The following is a 9,322-nucleotide window of genomic DNA, read 5'->3' on the forward strand; positions in this document are numbered from 1 at the left end:
GAAGGGGCTGGTGAAAACCTCAAGCATCAATATGAAACCTGAGGAAATCTACCAACTCCACACTAATATGACACTTAGTTTTCTTCCATTTCAGACCTGCCTTTCGGAAATGGAGGAAAACTGTTCTAAGTTTATTGAGTAGCTCCCCCTGACTGTGCTGCGATGAGCACATCGGCAAAATATGGTAACACTCCAGGTAACCCATGGAGCAGCCGTTCCATGATGCTCTGGAAAATGCCGGGAGCCAGGCAGACTCCAAATTGGAGTCTACGGCAATGGAATGCTCCCTGATGTGTGATGATCATTTTGGCATCTGCCGTTGCATCATCCACTGGTAATTGTTGATAAGCTTGAGCTAGGTCAAGCTTAGCAAAGAGGCGTCCATGACCTAATGAGTGCAATAGGTGTTGCACTACAAGTACTGGATAGGGATGAGCTTGCAATCCTGCATTAATTGTTGATTTATAATCCGTGCAGATCCTTATGGATCCGTCTCATTTAATTGATATTATGATAGGAGTCTCCCACTTCGCATAATCTACAGGTTCTAATGTTCCTTGCCTAATTAACTTATCTAGCTCTGCATCCTCCATTTCTTGGAGCGTGAAAGGGACTCTCCTAGCTTTAAGGCTAATGGGTGCTACATTGGGGCCTAAATTAAAAGAAATTGGTGTTCCATTATATTTACCCAATTCATTGCTAAAAACGTCCTCGAACTCCCATGTCAGATCTTCAAAACCGGCAGCAATTTCTATAGAGTGAATTCCTGAAATAGAGAACCCCAATGCCTCGAACCAATATAAACCCAATAATGAAGCCAGCGGTCCCTCTACAACTATTAACTGTAGTGTGCCCTTAAATTTGCCATGCTCAACTTGAAATTGCCCGCTACCCACAATTAGAATAGACCTTTTTTTGATAATCTTTTAGAATGCAGCTAGTTGGGTCTAACTCTGCTCTAGAAATTGTGGGTAGGATTCTTTTGAGGCTGTCCCAGGAAATAATGGATCTCGCCGACCCCGTGTCGATCTTCATTTTACAAGGAGATCCCTCAATTAAAACAGTGGTAAACATCTTCTGGCTGCTGCCTTTTCCTTCAGAGGCTGTGTTGACAGTTTCTTCTTCCTCGCTGTCGCAGTAGATGGTGTTGCAGGTCTCCTTAGCGTGGGCTGATTGTCTTTGTGCCACTCTTTTCACAGGATGACCAACATCTGTGGCAGGCAGGATGGCATGGCAGACATAGGCTAAGTGACCCACAACACTGGCAGATGGCTGATTTAAACCAGCAATTGGACCACAGATGCTTCCCTCCACAACTCAGGCAGCTTGCCTGAGAAGCATTCATGGCTGGCTTCCATCTGCCACCCGCTGCTAACTTGATACGTGCTACTTCATCAATTGTTTGAGGTTCATCGGCTTCCTCAGCAGATTGCTGATTAACTGTGGCTGCTGCTGAGATCAGCATGTGGGAAGCTTGACATTTTTGAATTATAGCAGCGGACTGGGCTGCTTGCTCAGCCGCTCAAGCGTCATCTAAAGCAATGGCTAAGGTTAGCTCTGTTTTAGCTAGCAGGCGGCGCTGAAGCCTTAAATCCCTGCTGCCATAAACCAGTTGCTCCAGTAACGCCTTATCAAGATCTGGGAACTCACATTAAATCACAGCTTGTCTGAGAGCTACCATGAATTGACTGATAGTCTCATTTTCTTTTTGAACACACCGGCAAAATGCAAAACGTCTAGCGCAGTGTTTCGCAAACTTTTGACATATGTGTACCCCTTCTATAATTTTTGTAACGCTGAGTACCCCTCATAAAAAACGCTGAGTACCCCTCATAACTACATAAAAAAATTTAGTTAATGATTTTCACGCTTTCATCCAGAACTTTCTGTAGATCAGTGGGCATCTTACGTGTTGCCAAAGCCTCTCTGTGTATGCAACAATGTGTGGATATGACATTTGGAGCAACATTTTGAATTCTTGCAACGAGTCCTTTATTAATTCCGACCATACTTTTTGCTCCATCTGTGCTTATTCCAACACATCTATTCCAATCAATTTTGTTCTCTTGCATAAATGTATTCATAACATTAAAGATATATTCTCCTGTTGTGATATTCCCACGTAATCCCCACCAAACTCCGGTGTAACGCGTACTCCCATCAAACTCTTCCCGTACCACACTTTGGGAAACACTGGTCTAGCGAAACGGGATGGTGCTGGTGCGTAGTGTCCTTTTAGCTTGGCCACTAGGACTTCCCAAGGCACTGTACACATGGAGGCAGGGGCTGCCAATGCCGGGGCCATTGAGAACATCTCTGGGCCACATAAATTCAAAAAATAACGTCTCTTTCCTTCTGTGGTTATCCCCGTCAAGCCATGGGCGATAAGGAAACATTTGAAATGCTGAATAAATGCCTCCCACAACTCTCTCCCGGGCATAAAAGCGGCAAATGGAGGTATAGCCGTCATGCTGCAGATTGTTATCAGACGTTATTTCTGTACTAGCAGTACTCTCGGAATCCCACCTCCTCGTCACCAGTGAAAAGTATTCTCCTGAAGTAATGCCAGGAGACAATGTAACTATAACCTTTTATTAAAGTAGCTGACAATGAACAAAGCAACAAACTTAACTGACAGCCTTTTATATGCAGGCTGTCAAACTGTTAACCAATAGGAAGCCTGCCCGACTTCCGCGAGCCTGCACCTGCGCCAGAGTCAACGAATTACTTTTGCCCATTGATTGACAAGTCTTTCTTGAGACCTCAGGATGTAGCAGAATATAAAGATGTAATATCATTGGATGATTTCAGGATGATGTAATAAAATGTCATAATATAAATTTGCTTCAAATTTAATATGCCTTATGTTGAAAGGATGTAATAATAGCTAGGCTTAATGGATGTTTAATAATTATAACAATTTGTATACATGTACATTAGATTGATGATACTAATAATGGGGAAAAACATGGAATTGAAAGTTATTAGAGAATGTTATCAATGCTAAAATGATAGAATGACTTAGAATAGGAGGAAGCATAATAACAATGTATACAAAGATATCTTGATTGTCAATATGTGAATTTTGATAAAATTCAAGTGATGACTATGGAAAGGACACAGAAAGACCTTGTAACCAATCGACACACTGTGTGTAGTTGAAGAGGCTTTTATGTTATAAGTGTTGTGTGTTTGTGTTTGTCTGAAAATAACAATTTTTTTTAAAAAAGAAAGAACTCAACCAAACTTGGCATTCAAACACAGCCTAGAAAGTTGCCCCTGCATGGCCCCATGGGAGTCTGACAACCAATCAGAATACATTTCTTACACAGGAACAGGAAAAAGGGAGGTGGGGCTGAACAGAGGACAAAAAGCCCAGCAAGGCCCTTTCTCAGCCCTCCTCTTCTTCCTCACCCAACATTGAAGCATGTGATCCCCCTTTTCTGTTCAGGAGCTCAAGCCATGTGATCCTGTCCACCATTAAACCATCTTCCCAAGCAGCCTCCACGTGTCCAGTGTCTTTTTCCCCACTTGGAGCTGAACCCAGAAGGACATTTCTTCCAACAATTGGCACCCAAAGATGGGACTCCAAGCTAACCTAACCAATGGATATGGCCCAGGTAAGCCTCCCATGCCGGCATTGACCCCATTGAGTCTGTGGGTGGGTTTTCCCAGACCTTAGCCATTTGGAACTAGCTTTTAAAGGGGTTTTGAGTTTGAGCTCAAAGGCTGCCTGGAAAGAAAGTGAGTACCTCTAAATTTTAATTCTCTAAAATTTCATTTTAAGCATGGCAAAGCATGGGAAATGTGTATATGCCTGCATATGTGTGATCCTTCTCCCAATCACGCTGGATCTTGGTTCCTCTGTGTGTTTTGCCAAGAGAGCCTGGAAAGTATCAGGGTCAGGCCAGAGCATAGGACCTTCTGTTAGGGAAAGGAGAGAGTGTGTGAAAATGGATAAAAGTGAATTATAATTTGTTGTTATTGTTTTTGCTTTTGTCCTGTGAAAGCAAAAAAAGCAAAGGCCCATTGTGGGTGGAAAAGAGTAGAGGTGCGTGGTACTAACTGCAGAGGGCAGAGGTCTTCATGGATTACCTTTTTGATCCGCAAAACCCAGGTGATTCCCTGAGAGGAGGGGCTGAATACTTTGTGGGGGGAATCAAAGTCCTTCCCAGAATCTTTTTTTTCTAAAACGTATGGTGGGTGGTCACCTGGTTAGGCCAAAGTGAGCCCTACATGTAAAGGGACATGGGAAGCATTAGCTCGTTGGTGGCCAGAAGTGCCCTCAGCGATTTCCTTCGATGCCAGGATTTTGGCTGACATGTGTAAAAAGAGAGCAAGGAAATTGTGTGGCAAATGGGCTTTGCTGAGGGATGATACAGGAAAACTAATTTGGCTACATAAAGGTACTTAAAGGAAAAGGGAAAATGTTGGGGTTTGTTTGTCTCTCTGTCTTCTATGCAACCACATGGTTTGTTTGTTAAGATTTGTGCCTTCCCTAATTTAACAGATTTGTGCTGGGAATGAGTAAGGTGTGTAAACCTGAAAGTTATCTTCCCCCACCTCTTATTTTCTCCTTTTCCTTGTGTATATGTATGTCTAAGTCTTTGTGCACCCTCGAGATAATTGTAACTACAGGGCGGGGCATAACCTTTTCCTAGGGGGTCACAGCAAGATCGACAGCAGTTTACAACTTCCGCGACACCTCATTTTAAAGCCCATAAAAAACTGAATTGAATGAGCTATTAAATGTTAAATTTGCTTTAAGAATGGCTGGAAAATTCGATTCGGAAGAACAAAGGATCATTGACAGAATAAAATGCATTGCCTTTCGAGAGGCTCGCGATGCTGGAGCGACGTTTATCAATCAAAAATGGATTGCAAACAAATTGAAACGTCATCCGGATTGGGTTACTGATAATTGGAACAAAACAGCCCAAGAATGTTTCACAAAATTTGGAGAAGGGCGTCCTCTGCAACTGTCCCAAGAAAGCAAAGCCATCATTGCAACTGGCAGTCGCAAACAACGAAAAGGAAACCGAAAAGTGGCCCAAGAAATCCTTCAAATTCGTGGAAAACGAGTTGATCAAAGGACAATCGGCCGATATCGAGAACGAGAAGGTTTGAAGCCATTCCACGTCATTTGCAAACCATTGAAAACTCAAACACACGTTCAAGATCGGCTTTGGTTGTGCGATTGGTTGTCTGAATGGACCGAGGAAGATTTTCTTCATTTGGCGCCATCTGACGAATTCTTCGTTTATGCCATTCGAAAACCGAATTTCCAGAACGATCGAATTTGGGCTAAAGACGTCGACGACATCGCCAAACATGAACGATATCGACAAATCGTTCGCAATCCGACTTGCATCGGGATTTTCGTCATTTTCACAGCCAAGAAACTGCATTGGGTTTTGAAGGATAAAGGGGAATCCTGGGATGGCAGTTATTTCCGTGAGAAAATTTTATTGGAGAATGTCATTCCATTTCTCAGTGATCCAGACAATGTCTTGGTGGTTGGTGAGGCTGTCTTTCTTCATGACAAAGCTCCTTGCATGCGTGCAAATGCGACTCAGCAATTGTTAAAGGAAAACAATGTCGAATTTTGGGGCAATGACGTCTGGCCGGGAAATTTGCCAGATCTCAATCCGGCAGAGAACATTGGGGCCATAATTAAGGATGAAGTGGAAGCTCTGATGATTCAGGAGCAAGGTCAAAATCGATATTCGGTTGAAACTTTGAGAATGAATTTGGAAACTGTGTTGAAAAATCTGGAAAATCGAACGGAACTGTTTGAAGATTTGTTGTGTTCTTATCCACCTCGTTTGAATGCTGTTCGAAGGGCTAATGGTGGTCATACTGACTATTAAATCGTGTCAATAAACTCAGTTTTTGATGGGCTTTCGAATGGTGTATGAATTATTTGTGTTGTTATTACAAGTGTTGCTGTGACCCCCTAGGAAAAGGTTATGCCCCGCCCTGTATAAAATGTCTCCAATCCAAAAGATGAGAATTTTAAAGTGTTCAAAGAAATAAAAGAGTAAACTGGCAGAAATTGCCTTTGCCCCATTTGTTGGGCCGAGAAAACTAAGTGAAGAAGGAGGGGAGCCTTTACTTTGTGTTTGTTAGGCCAACAAAAACAGAGTAAAGAGAAGTATTCTTTCTTCCTTCCCTCTCTGTATCTTAAAGTAACAACCCAGGAAATGTTTTAAGTTCATTTACAAGAAAAGTCTCATCCTTGCATTTATTATGTGTTTAAATGATTTTACCTGTTCATCTTTTTCCTGAAACATTTGAATCCAGACCCCATTTCTCATCTGTGATATCCCCATAATGTTACCAGTTTATCTGTTTAGTAACTGATGGTTTTTTTTCAAACACTGCCTGCAAGCTATCTACCCCCCATGACCCCCACACCTCTAATCCTCCAACAAAGCCTTTTCTGTGGGGGAGGGGAACTTGTTCTCATGTCTTTCAGTCCTGCACAGATGAACAGAGCACATGGATCCAGATACCTCCAGAGGTGACCTTCCATAAGCCTCCATTTAAGTCTCATTATTGGCTCATTGTGACTTGGATGTGTTCTCAAACTTCTATGGGTCTCAATGTATTCTCAAACCTTCCATTCTCAAATGTGAATGGAATTTGAAGGCCCCATTTCCCCTCAAGGTAGCCACACCTGGCTTCCCATAGAGCTGAACCCCTTTGAGGTTTGGCAGGCCTTCAACATGATGGACTGGAGAAACTGGTGTAGGCCACAGGCGATGTCAAAGAGCGCTCCCAGTGAATTTGGACTGGTAACATGGGCTTGGCCGGATGCCAGCAGATCCTGAATCCATTCGGTCCTGAATGCCAAAGAGGCTTGAATTAGGTAGTGGGGAAGATTGTACTCTATGAGGTAAGTAGATAATTTTTTTTTCTTTTTGGGGGGGGAGGAGGGGGAATGTTGCCTTGTGTGTGCATGTATGAGACGAAGGAAATTCCTACTATTTGTAGGATTCCAGGGATGTGTAGTGACTAGAGGCAGGGGAGGCGGCGCCTCACCAGCCTCATAAGGAAAAGGAAAGAATTTTAAAGAACTTTTTAAAAATAATTAAAAAGGCCAAGGTAGTTGCTACCAGCCAGACTCCAAGTCGCAATGACTTTGAGTCTCCTTAGTGTTAACTGTAGGGGGAGGAGAACTATGGGCCTCCTTTGCATAAGGAATTTTTCGCCTTTTAAGAGTTAAGCAAGGGTTAAAAAGCGAAAAATTTCATATGCAAAGGAGGCATGTGATTCTCCCACCTCCTGATCTGGGAGCAGTGAATCATGCCTTGCAGTTGAGCATGCTTATGTTGGGCAGGAGGAGTCAGTTCTTTGAGCAAACTTCAGGCTCGAGGGACCGCCTTGCCTCCTGCCACTCGGTTTATTTTTTTGCAAAGGAGCCGGCGCTCCTGGAGGCTTCAGTCAGAGCAACAGCCGTGACTGCGGTGGGCTTTGACTCAGCTGGCTGGGTTTAGGATTCTACCACCCCGGACTGGGCGGAAGGGGAGAGAGACTCTAGGGGCTGAAAACGCGGCGTCCTTCTCACTGCCCGAGCGGAAGGTAAGTGGAGTGCTGGCCGGAGGGAACGGCGTGCTGCCTTTTGGCCCTCAGGCACGTATCAAGATAGACCTCGATCTCGACCAGGCAAACCGCAAGGGGCAGGGAGGGAGGGAGGAGCTGCCTGCCTGCCTGCATGGACTGCAAAAGCAAGAAACTGGTATGACTGAGGGTGGCCAAAGGTGCACGCCTAGGTTTTTTGGGTGTGCTCAGTGTGTGTGTGTGTGTGTGAGAGGGAGTGAGTGGGTGGGTGTGTAAGTGAGTGAGTGTGGGGGGAGGAGAGCCCAGAGTGGAAGTCACCCACCTACCCTCCTCCCTGCCCCCGCCCCACGCAGCTGGAGGGCCATGCTAGGGAAGAGGTCACACTTCCCAAACTTCCTGCCCCTCTCGCTCGGCCAACGGGTGTAAAGAGCTGCTGCTGCAACCGCTGCCAAGTGAGTGCTTTCTCAGCCAGGAGACTGCAGGAGCCGCCGCAGCCGCTCCTCGGGGAGGACCTGAGTGCTCGCCCTCTTCTCCCTCACGGAGCATGCGTGCACTGGCCGGCGAGATGTGTGGGCCTCCACTTCAGGGCCCTGGTGGCAGGACTTTAAAGTCCCGACCCAGTCCCACTCTATGGCGGACACGGTGCTGGGGCTTCGGCGGGGCTTTCGTGCTTGCCTCACCAGCCATGAAGCTCACCGCACGTCTCTGTAGGATTCCATAGTATTCCTACTATGCTTTTTACCTGAGTAAAAACCCTCTGCACATCTATCTGGCCAACCTACTCTATTAGTCCTAAGGTAGAAACCTGGCCTCCAGGAGGCAGTTTTGATTTAGATTTTGTTAACAAATTTGCTGATTTTATGGCCACCATCACAGGAACTGAGGAGGAGCTCTACCTGAGTTACTTCTCCAATCTCCTTTGTTGCCCAGATATTCAGAAAGTGTGTGGGCTAACTCCCAGACCCTCTTCTAAAATTTGTCCCCTTGTCACTTTCAAAAAAGGGGAGGGGAAAGCTTCCCAAGGTGACTGAGGAGTCCATAGAGATCCATTAAAAAAGCTGTTGCAGCAGTAATAGTTCTCTTTAAAAAGAAAAGTAGAGCTCAAGAGCACCACCCAATGCAAACGATGTGTTAATGAAGGTCTCCATACATCTTGATCTTTAAAAATATGCCAGCACTTGCTAGGAGATCTAAGATAGATATAGAAAAGTTTGGATCTTTAAAAAATCAGCCAGCACCTGCTGGGAGATCAAAACTAGAAAGAGAAGACACTGAACATCCCAGAGCAGAGACCAGTATTAACAATCTAGTGCTTAAGGAGATAGAACAATGGGTGTAACTTTGAGCAAAAGAAAATTTAGCAGTAAAAAATAAAATAAAATAAAAAGGTAAAGCCTGACTGAATGAAAAGACCTAGGTAATTGGACTTGATTAATTTGATGTAATTTCTGTTAAAACTCTTAGATGTGCATCTACACTAATAGCATGTAGAATTGAATGGCATTGAATTGATTGTGATATGTTTGACCAGCTGGCAAAATAAGTAAGCTTCTCAGCTTGGGCTTGAAGCTGTCAGGAATGGGAGAGTAGTTAGGATTTAAACTGCTGAGTTTTCCCACTGCTTTGAGAATGAGCCACAGGTTCCTCAAGTAAAGAAAATTGAAGATTTTAAGGGACAGAATCTCCCCCAGGTCTGAAAATGTTCCATTGTGGTTGTGCATGTACATATATCTGTATAATCACTTCCAGACCTGGAGGG

Source organism: Thamnophis elegans, chromosome 12 (genome assembly GCF_009769535.1).
Source record: "Thamnophis elegans isolate rThaEle1 chromosome 12, rThaEle1.pri, whole genome shotgun sequence".
Taxonomy (NCBI): domain Eukaryota; kingdom Metazoa; phylum Chordata; class Lepidosauria; order Squamata; family Colubridae; genus Thamnophis; species Thamnophis elegans.